The sequence below is a fragment of the Terrapene carolina genome, unplaced genomic scaffold, assembly GCF_002925995.2.
Source record: "Terrapene carolina triunguis isolate 2854851 unplaced genomic scaffold, T_m_triunguis-2.0 Scaffold130, whole genome shotgun sequence".
In the NCBI taxonomy this organism is placed as follows: Eukaryota; Metazoa; Chordata; order Testudines; family Emydidae; genus Terrapene; species Terrapene triunguis.
The window spans coordinates 35,168,242-35,178,741 of NW_020664481.1; positions in this window are offsets into that span (position 1 = coordinate 35,168,242).

Genomic DNA, 10,500 nt, shown 5'->3' on the forward strand with positions numbered 1-10,500 from the left:
TGTAGTCCACTCCCAATAATTGATGAGGAGGTATCAATTCCAGGAGAGGCAAAGCTGCTGTTTTAATGAGCCAGCCACTTCCAGTCCCTATTCAAGCCCAAATTAATGGTGTTAAATTTGCAAATGAATTTTAGTTCTGCGGTTTCTCTTTGATGTCTGTTTCTGAGGTTCTTTTGTTCAAGTATAAGTACTTTTAAATCTGTTATAGAATGTCCAGGAAGATTGAAGTGTTCTCCTACTGTCTTTTGTATGTTACCATTCCTGATGTCCGACTTGTGTCCATTTATTCTTTTACGTAGGGACTGTCTGGTTTGGTCAATGTACATGGCAGAGGGGCATTGCTGGCACACGATGGCATATATAACATTAGTAGACGTGCAGGTGAATGAGCCCTTGATTGTGTGGCTGATGTGGTTGGGTCCTCTGGTGGTCTCGCTAGAGTAGATATGGGGACAGAGTAGGCAATGAAGTTTGCTACATGGATTGATTCCTGGGTTGGTGTTTCTGTGGTGTGGTGTGTAGTTGCTGGGGAGTATTTGCTTCAGGTTGGGGGGCTGTCTGTAAGTGAGGACTGGCCTGCCTCCCAAGGTCTGTGAGAGTGAGGGATCGTTTTCCAGCATAGGTTGTAGATCGTTGATGATGCGCTGAAGAGGTTTTAGCTGGGGGCTGTATGTGATGGCTAGTGGTGTTCTGTTATTTTCCTTGTTGGTCCTGTCCTGTAGTAGGTGATTTCTGGGTACTCATCTCACTCTGTCAATCTGTTTCCTCACTTCCCCAGGTGGGTATTGTAGTTTTAAGAATGCTTGATGCTTGTGTCAGTATATAATGCCTGAATCTGTAATTTTCACTACATGCATCTGAAGAAGTGTTTTTTTACCCACGAAAGCTTATGCCCAAATAAATCTGTTAGTCTTTAAGGTGCCGCCGGACTCCTTGTTGTTTTTGTAGTTACAGTACTGTAGGTTTACAGCTCTTCTTTCAATAGTATAGTGTCCTCAGATAATAGAGAATTTAAAACACCTAACTTTCTATGGTCACAAAATGTATAAAACATGATGAAGTGGAAATAATTTATAAACTTTGCAATAACTTCTGGAGTTTTCATTTTTAGTATATAATATTAAAGTTGGGGCATTTCAAGCTTAATTTCAAGGCTATTCTACCATCTTTTAGATAAATCAGTTGAACTGAATTACCAGATATCTGCTGCAAGAGGTTGTCCAAACTGGGGAGAATTAAAACAGTCTTTCACATTCTGAATTATATGGAAGTAAAAGTAAATGCATTTATGAAAAGACAAAACAAAAAACAAAACTTCAATTTCATTGACCATTCCACAAATTCAGTCCAGTTTTGAATCTTGGTGTCATTATGATGACTCTTGTGAAAATAAATGACTGAAAATAAATTAAAATGTGAATGGTTGCTTATGAGCTAAAAAAAATTTTTATGCAACTTTTTCCTGAAAAAACAAATAAACCCTCCCAAAAAACAACCAACAACACGCAACAGAACAGGATTTCTGAAAAATGTTTTTGAGTTACTGAACTTTCAGCACCATTTATCTTTCTTGTGTTTGGATCCTACCTTTTAAAATATACACACAATAAAATAGAATAAATTCATGAGAAAAGGAGATTTTGCTAAGTCAACAATAAACGCAAAGTAACAATAAACTAAACAACTTTCTGCATTCTTCTAATCTTTCTATTGTAACGTTAGTCAGATTTATAAATACCTCTCCTCTTCTCTCAATGTCTTATAAATCACTGTAGTTTATAAACTACAATCAAGATCGTCTCATAATCCTTCACTTGTCAGTGAAGGTTCAAAATGCCTCGCTAGCTAGAAAGTAACCTACAGTATTTTAGAGACTAAAAGGTCTTCCCAATTCAGAATGAAAAAAAATATTTAGCCTCATAAAAGTTCTTTCTGGTTTTGTTAATGAATCAAATTTTTAAGGTAACTTGGAAACCCGTTATTGTATTTACTCTCTAATATATGGAAATAATCCTGGAAGCATAGGTTCATATTGTAACATCATTTTTAAAGCAAAACACCAACTGAACTCAGTGAAGAGTTTGGTTAATGAGTGCTATAAACTCTAGCCTGTAGTTTTGTCATATGTTTTCTTTTGTTTTCATGATACTATTGATTGTTTAGTATTGGAAGATTGGTATCAATACCAATAAATTTGCAGATCAGTCTCCATTCTCAAACTTCACTGACCTAGTTGCGTAATCACTGCATTACTAAAATGGGTTTTAATAACATTTCCATAATTAAATAAAACTAACCTATGTTGAAAATCAATGCTTTCCATGCATTTTGCAAGAATATTCCCTTGCCCCCATATTTCTTAAATCTAATTACATTAGAAAAAAATGTATACACCCAGGGCCAGATTCTCACCCCAGTGTAAATCTGGAGTAACTACACAGATGTGCATGAAGTTTTAAATGGGTATAAATGAGAACAGAACCTGGCCTAATGTTTTTTGTGTTCTATCAGATTGGATAGTAGCGTAATGATGGTTTTAAATATAAATGAACCCCCTGCCACACACATTTCTGTTAAGATTTAACTATTTCCAGCTATGTCTTTTAGTATTGCCTACAAATCAGTCAAAGAAGAATAGGTCAACCACACTGCCCTACTGTTTATGTATTAATCATCTGGCAAATAAACCACTCAGTATCCTACCCACCCTCAGTAATATTTGTGATGTAATTTGTTTGGATGCCCAAATGTCACCAGCGTTGATTGTAAAAGATGAAAAAAATGTACTTGCTCAGCACACCAAGCTCTGGGCTAAAATGTAAGCATGAAATCTCTGGTTTATTTTTGTAATAATGTTTACAGCTGTTTAATGACCCTGAAAAGGTTCAGTAGTCTGGTGTTCTCTATTTCTTAACAGGAGTGTATTATGCTTCTAACAACCTTAGTTAAATAGTTTCAGCTACCACAATAAGAACAATATTTAATATAAATTCAGTATGTATTCTGTAAAGTTTCCTCAGTGATACTTGTTTATGAGTCACTTAGAATCAAAACAATCTATAGCTGACTATCTAGAATTTGTCAATTGACCAGATGTGTAAGATACACTTACAAGAATATTTCTAGTGGGAGAAATAAATTCTAAGGGCTAAATCCTAAAAATGCTTATACAGTTGTGAGTACTTTTACGCACATGTAAGTGCTTACAGGATCAAGGCCTGAAAGAGCATTACATTTAAACATGTGAGCTGGTAATCCATTATTTTGCTTTATGGCTCTTTTAACTAGCCTTATCTGAGATATAACAACATCAAAGCAAAAATTTTAAAATTGCAATTTTCTCTAATATGGTGAAAATGGGAATGCCATAGTGGTTCACCATTCAATAGGAATGAACTGATGGGTGAACTTGGTTCATTCTGTTTTCAAAGACTAAAGCTATATATTTTTAAAACTATTTATTATCTGGGTGGGGGGGTGGGGGAGTGGAAGGGTTTTGATTCCAGCAGAAAAAAACCAGGCTTTTCATGTTAAATTATTGTGTACTGTGGTGACAAGCATTTTTGGTATCATCATTGTTTTAAATTCCAGTAATCCATTTCAAATACTTAAATATAATCTGTGTACTCAATTGAAATGGTTAAAGTCAGAATTTTAGTTATTGATATCATGGAAAAAAGTCTGGAGGGCAAAAATGTGAGTGAAATCAAAATAGCTATTAGCACCATCAAAGGCAATTGAATGGCTCACTGTACCTTTGTATGAAAGATGAGAGAGTATTTTGATAATGCATGTATCCAGGGTGGGTTTCATAAACCGAGAGTTCCCTCAGCATGAAAATAGGAAATTGTACAGCTCAAGTAGAAAACTCCCGTCATCTCACATTTTCGTTAGCTCGTTAATCAGGGCTCAATCCTGCTTTGTCATATATGGCATCTATTGCAACATATGCTGGAAAATCAGTTGTTCTCTAGCATACAACATGGTTAGAATTCAGCATCCAGGACTAGGGGACTCACTTTCATTTAATCTACCTTTATATAGAGACAGGAAGCGAGATTCCTTTTAGGACTAGTGGGGCCAAGTCCTTGTAGAATTACAGTACAGGGCAATAGTCAGTTTGCCAATGTGCTATATGCATTGCTAAATTGGAAGGATAGGAGAGAGCTCTGAGTATGACAAAATAATTTAGATAGAAGTCAAAAATTTTACTAAGCAATTTTCAACAAAGATTGACTTTCTTAATTTTAGTTCCTGTAGCATTCTTAGTATCAACTTATGGTTGGAATGGAAAATCTCATGCTAAAAGAAGTATTGAGTCTCTTTGTATAATATTTTTATGAGCAGGATGAAACCTCATCATGGTTTGAGTTTAAACCTCATTCAGATTGATGGGTGTGAATACACCCTTCAGATAACATAACTCTAAGGATAAATTAGTCACAAGCCTCCACCTAAGAAAAAAGGATTATATGAACCCACTCAGGAGTTTTGGACTGTATGGAAGAAAGGGCTTTTGGCTCAGTTTTGTGTGTATGTGTGAGAACACAGAACCAGAGAATGATAGAAACAGCCTGAAGAAATCCAAGCAGCGCCTGCAAAAACTGTGACCTTGGCAGAAGCTAAAGAGAGCACTTTTGGGTCTGTTGCTGGCTAAAAAGTCTTGGGGCTGTACACAAAGAAGCTATTCCATAGTTTTGGTTCTTCCTGCATTTGGAGAAGCAGGACTTTATACATTCTTTGTAAATAAACAAGATTTCATCAAAGACAATACCAGAATTCATCATCAATCAACTGGAATGTTAGAGTCAAAGACTGCTAGAGTCAAAAAGGGGAAACACAATATATAAACACAAACTTTACAATGGATGAATTTTAAAATGTCTGGCATTCCATTTTTATTTTGGTTAGGTAAGCACTCAGAAATTTGGATGCTTAGCTAAACACTTCTGGTTTGGAGAATTAGGCTGTAAGTATTACAGGAATCAACTTTCCTTGTCAGTCTTCCCGAATTTGTTGGTTTCAGAAAACCAAGAAAATACTCAGCTGAAACAAATTAGTGGAGAGGCTCACATGTTTCTTAACAAAACTTTTATCTTTTAATTTTTAAGATAAAGTTGAGTTTGTAAACATATATTAACTAACTTCAAAAACCATCAGGCTTGATCCTGTACCTGTTGCAGTTGATGGCAAAACTTCGTATGACTTTAATGTGAGCAAGATCAGGCCCATAGGTATATTGCAATATTGTATATTTCAAAACAAAACAAAACAGAAGTTTGAAAGCCAGGAAACTTGAAGTTCAACAACCAGCCTCAACTCTGATCCTCAGTCTCCATTCCTTGTTTACCTAATCTATCTTGTGGCAATGGCAATGTAACACGTACTACAAAAATGCCTTCCCATTTGAGCTGCTTGGTGAAAAATTGTAAACCGAAAAATTACAGCCCAAAATAAAAAAAATAAAAATGTGTATTCAGAAATACAGCCACAGTGCCTCATCAGAGTTGTAGTTCAGGTGCCTTATGCCCCCATTCCCATCTATCAGTCAAGCGTTCTTGTTGGACTACATTTCCCATGGTACTCCATGGCCTCCTCTGTTGCTGAGTCACTCCGGTGCTTCATAACAGATCTAGTCTGGCTGTAGATCCCAGGCTGTAGAAGAGAATGGAGGCATGGGGCACCAGCAACATTTCCAAATTGAAATTTTCGGAACGTTATGATGTTATGTTTTTTAATGAAAAGTTGAGGTTTCTTGTTGAAAGCAGACAATTTTCATGATACATTTCATTCAGTTGAAACTCCAGTTACGTGTGACGTGGGCTTTAGTGGCCAATTAGAGTAGTATAGATGGGGCAAAACTGCACAGGGCAGTTTCTGGAGGATTGATTCCTAGTGGTTTATGTGGACAATGGATGAGGCAGGAAGAATGGAGTTTTTAGTTTGATGAATTTGTTTGAGTTCTCTAATGAGTGGAATGATAGATGAGGGAGGATGTTGTTTCTGTACTGCATATAGATGCAGGCTGAGTTGATGTAGACCCAGTAGCAAAATGAGGACAGATGCATGTAAATAAGTGGCAGGCAGCACCTTTTATTAAATTTTAACATAGGGGAAGGGCGCTTCCTGCCACCTATACTCTCCTAAACCAGGCATTTAATTAGTTACAGTGCAGTGGTTACATGACTCCTTACCATATAGGTTTACAGGTCTCCTTATCATTTAACCAATAATGCGGGGTAGGCTCTCCTCTGCTTACCCCCCGGGACTTAGTTCTTTCTACCACCGTCTCACTCTCCCACACCCACCACAAGAGGGACAGAGGGTGCAGCAGGGCTACGAGGTTCCAACCTTAGCCCACGAAGGCCAAAAGGTCTCACCCTACCCCAAGGCCCGTCACCAAAATCCCAGGTCTTTTGCCTCTGGGAACCATTCACTCTATTCTCTTAACCGCACTGGAAACTGCCCTCAAGTTGTGATGAATAAACTACACCCCAGTATTTCAGTTAGGTACTAAGCACATTCCTGCTTATCCCACTGTGGCTTGAAGGTGCTGTGAGGAAGGCAAAAAACTTCCTGGTCTTCCGCCAATTGGCCCATGGGAAAAAAATTCCTTCCTGACCTCCATAAACAGCTGATCAGCAAGACCTACAGCATCTGTCAGGCCTGGTTCCCATTCCTAGTTGGGGGATGGGGTAGGGTGGGCTGCTGGAATGGAAATGAAGGAGGCTGCACATGACCCTCATGCCAGGTTAAACGGGGAATGCTGGCCAATCAGCACCCCTCCCCCCCAGCTGGCCAAGCGGCACCAGAGACTCCCAGGGGGAGGAGGTACCTATTGTCGCTTGGCAAGTGTCTCCCTCCCTTGCTGCTGTGACTGTCCCCCTTTCACTGCCAGCCCCATCAAGTTCTCCCACCTGTTCATGCGGGCGGGTGGCATATATTGGTGTGTTTTGCTGTGAATGGTCAGATAAACAGGAAGAGGTTCTAGGTTGCACAAGAAGTGTAAGATAAGGGTTTGTGGTGACCATTGGAAACATCTCTGAGGTATGGTGATTTGGGGATTTCTGGTGGATCGGAAGGATGTTGACGAAGAGTCAGGGTTAAAGCTGTTTGCTGAACCTTAACTATATATCTCCTGCCTTAAAGACAATTTTAAAAATACAACTCTAAGCACCTAAGATTTTTGACTGGGAATTTCCTTTTTTGTTTGATTTATGTGTTTGTTTAGAAACTACTTTAAAATATTGATATGCAGTGAAAGCTTATTGTGTTTTATAACCTCTTTGATCCCTGTTGGTGGGACTTCCTGTGCTCTTCAGGCTTTGTATGAATGGCAGGTGGATGATGAATTTGGAAATGAAGGTATTACACCTGCTGGGAAGTGAGTGAGGAAGTGGTACATGAGCGCTATCACTGAAAAGATTACACCTTCAATAGCAGGAGGAGAAGTGCTGTCTGTACTCCGGTACTGAAAGGGTTACACCTGCAGCAAGAGGGGGTGCAGAGGTGAGAGTTGGGAGATAAATAGGAATTATAGAGGTGGCAACAGCATCTAGGCACAGCTACCAAGGGGCACTGATACAACTTTAATCAGGTGCACCATCAGGATGAGGTTACAGTAGCTGGATCCCTGAAGCAGGGCAAGCAACCAGTAGATGAGGCAGTTAGAGAGGAAAGGATCATAGCCTTTCAATCCAAACAAAAGTGGGACTGCCTTCATGCCCTTCCTTCATATTTCAGCAGGGAAAAAGCAGTATTGCCAAACCCCAAAAGTTTAAAAATGGTCAGACCCAAAAAATCATGATATTGATCCAGTGATAGATTCACTGATAGATTGAAGTGATTTGGGTCCCGTTGCAGGAGCTCTCGCTCCAAAAAATTCTAAGTAGTTAATTCTGTGTCCCTTCCAGACCCCCATCTGCCCCTCCCCCAGCCTAGCCATGAACCAAGCACCCCTAGCTCCTGTCTCAAGTCTACCCCCTAGCCCCACCTCTGCTCCTCACACACACACACTTGCCCACTTCCCAAGCATGGTGTTGTTGCAGGGATGGAGAAGGGCTGGGGTTGGGGAGGAGCCGACCCATGTTATCACAGGACGGGAGGGGTGAGGAGGGAGCAGGGTCACCTTGAGCAGCTGATCTCTTCCTGCTCCCTACCCCACACCTCCTCATGAGCCGAGAGCAGTTCAAGGGTAGGGGAGGAGGGAAGAATTCTGCCTGTCTCCTGCAGGAGCTCTGATTGGCTGCTCTTCCCCAGGAGGTGGGGAGGGCACCCAATCGTAAAGTGTTTTCCTGTGGGCAGGGCTGAATATGGTGAGTGTTGGAGCGTCTGTCATTAACAGATTGGCCCTAAAATCAAGTTACTGGCTTGAGAGGGCAGCACAGGATATGGTCTGCCTGGCAGCTCCAGCAGGAACTTCCTTAGTGCACAGGAAGCCTGTGGCACCTCCGGTGACTGGGTCCTCTGCTCCAGGCTCCCCATCCCAGGCTGTTAGAAGAGTTGTGACTCAGTGGCTCTCTTCTCGTTCCTTTCCATTGCTCTGCTACCCGCCTCCATCTTCCCAGCTGAAAATCTACTAGAAGCGTCTAGGCCGCTGTGCTTTTTACTCCTCCTGCCCAAATCTTTCCAGTGAGGGGAGCAGCAGCATTTACTGCCCTCCTCAGGAGGTAGAATTGTGTTCTTCTCCTGGGGTCCTCTGTTACCTCAGGTTCTGTGGCCTATGTAAAGTGGTCCTGCTTACACTCTTGGAAGGGATTTCCAGGAATTTGGATTTGTATGAAAAACAGGGTGAGATGAAGATTTCACCTGTGCCTGTAGGTATTGCCAGTCCCAAGCATTCAAAAATAATGAGTCCGGTCTCAAACAATCATGACATTGGTTTAAAAAGTATGACATTTTAAATCAATAATAAGTTTTGTGTTCTTTGTATTGGTCTTTTCATTTCTGACCCTTTAGGTGCACTTAAATCACGTTTTCAAGCATGTCTCTGTGACCATGAGGGCTAGAAACATATTTCTCTAAAAATAAAAAAACCCTTCCCTGGAAAGCTACGTTTCTCACCTAATCATTTGACTTCAGGAGCTGGGGGTTTAAGAAAAATATCAAATAGTCCAAGCCTTGCATCATGCCCTCCCTGGTGGGAAATGTGTATATATGAACATATTAGGAACCAGGAGCAAGGCTTGAAATAGGCTTGGTTTTCAGTAGGGAGAAAGAGGGTGAGGTGTGCTGTTGATATGGGTTGGACAGCTGGTGGGGAGAAGCTCAAAAATAGCTTGAATTTTTTAGGAAAAATCACTGACAAACTTTCAGCTTTTCAACTGTAGCTGCTACAAGTTTGTTTTTTAAAGTCCATCTTTGAGGAAAAATACTACAAAATAGCATAAACCTCAACAAATATAAAACAAAATCAAGTCCAACAACTGTAGGTTAGAAATGATACTTAGTGTTAACCATCAGTATTAATAAACACCACTGGGATCTGACAGAGTTTTCAAACTTTGATAAGGGATAATGCTAAAATTAGCCACCTAGTCTGCCTGGAAAAACTTAAGGGCACCAATTTCCATTGAGGTTAACTGAATAAAGCAAACCTGGAGTGTATAGATCAAGCTGTTTTTAGAAAAAATGACATTCTAAGAAGACTCTTCAAAAAAATCTCCTGGATTTTCAAATTCTCGTGTCTCCAAGATGCCTTGTCTGATTAACCTCAAACCTGGGGGGGAAAATCACCTCCAGCTAGAAACAAACACAAGAAATTTCAAACAGAAAATAGCTTATTTGAAGGAGGTAGAAGGGATGTAGGGTCAAAATTAGATTTAATAGAAAAGCAAACAATAAAAAAATTGGCTCCCATTCACATATATCTAATTCTGTGTACCTGTGATCTAGTGGATTGAACCCAGCATGGGAGCCAGGAATTCCATTCATTTACTGTGCAGTCTTCAGTGACACTTGAATCGCTCTGTATCTGTTTCCTCATCTATGAGAGGATTACCTATAACCAACTCAGAGGTGTTGCAAATTTATATAGGTGTAAAATATGGGGGGGAGGGATAGCTCAGTGGTTTGAGCATTGGCCTGCTAAACCCAGCGTTGTGCGTTCAATCCTTGAGGGGGCCACTTAGGGATCTGGGGCAAAATCAGTACTTGGTCCTGCTAGTGAAGGTAGGGGGCTGGACACAATGACCTTCCAAGATCCATTCTAGGAGATAGGATATCTCCATTAATTAGTTTATTTATTAAAATACACATGTATGTAATACACATAATACTTAGCACAGAGAGTAAGTGCTAAGTATTATGTGTATTACATACTTCTACATCTAATCTATGTATTTATTTATAAATAATGCTGAATGCTAGAAATGGGCCCAAACACAATCCCTGGATCTGAACACCACTGAACTTTGAAGAAGTTCTGATCTGGATACAAACATGAACTTTAGAGACAAATTTATTAGAGCATAAGCTTTCGTGGGCTACAGCCCACTTCTT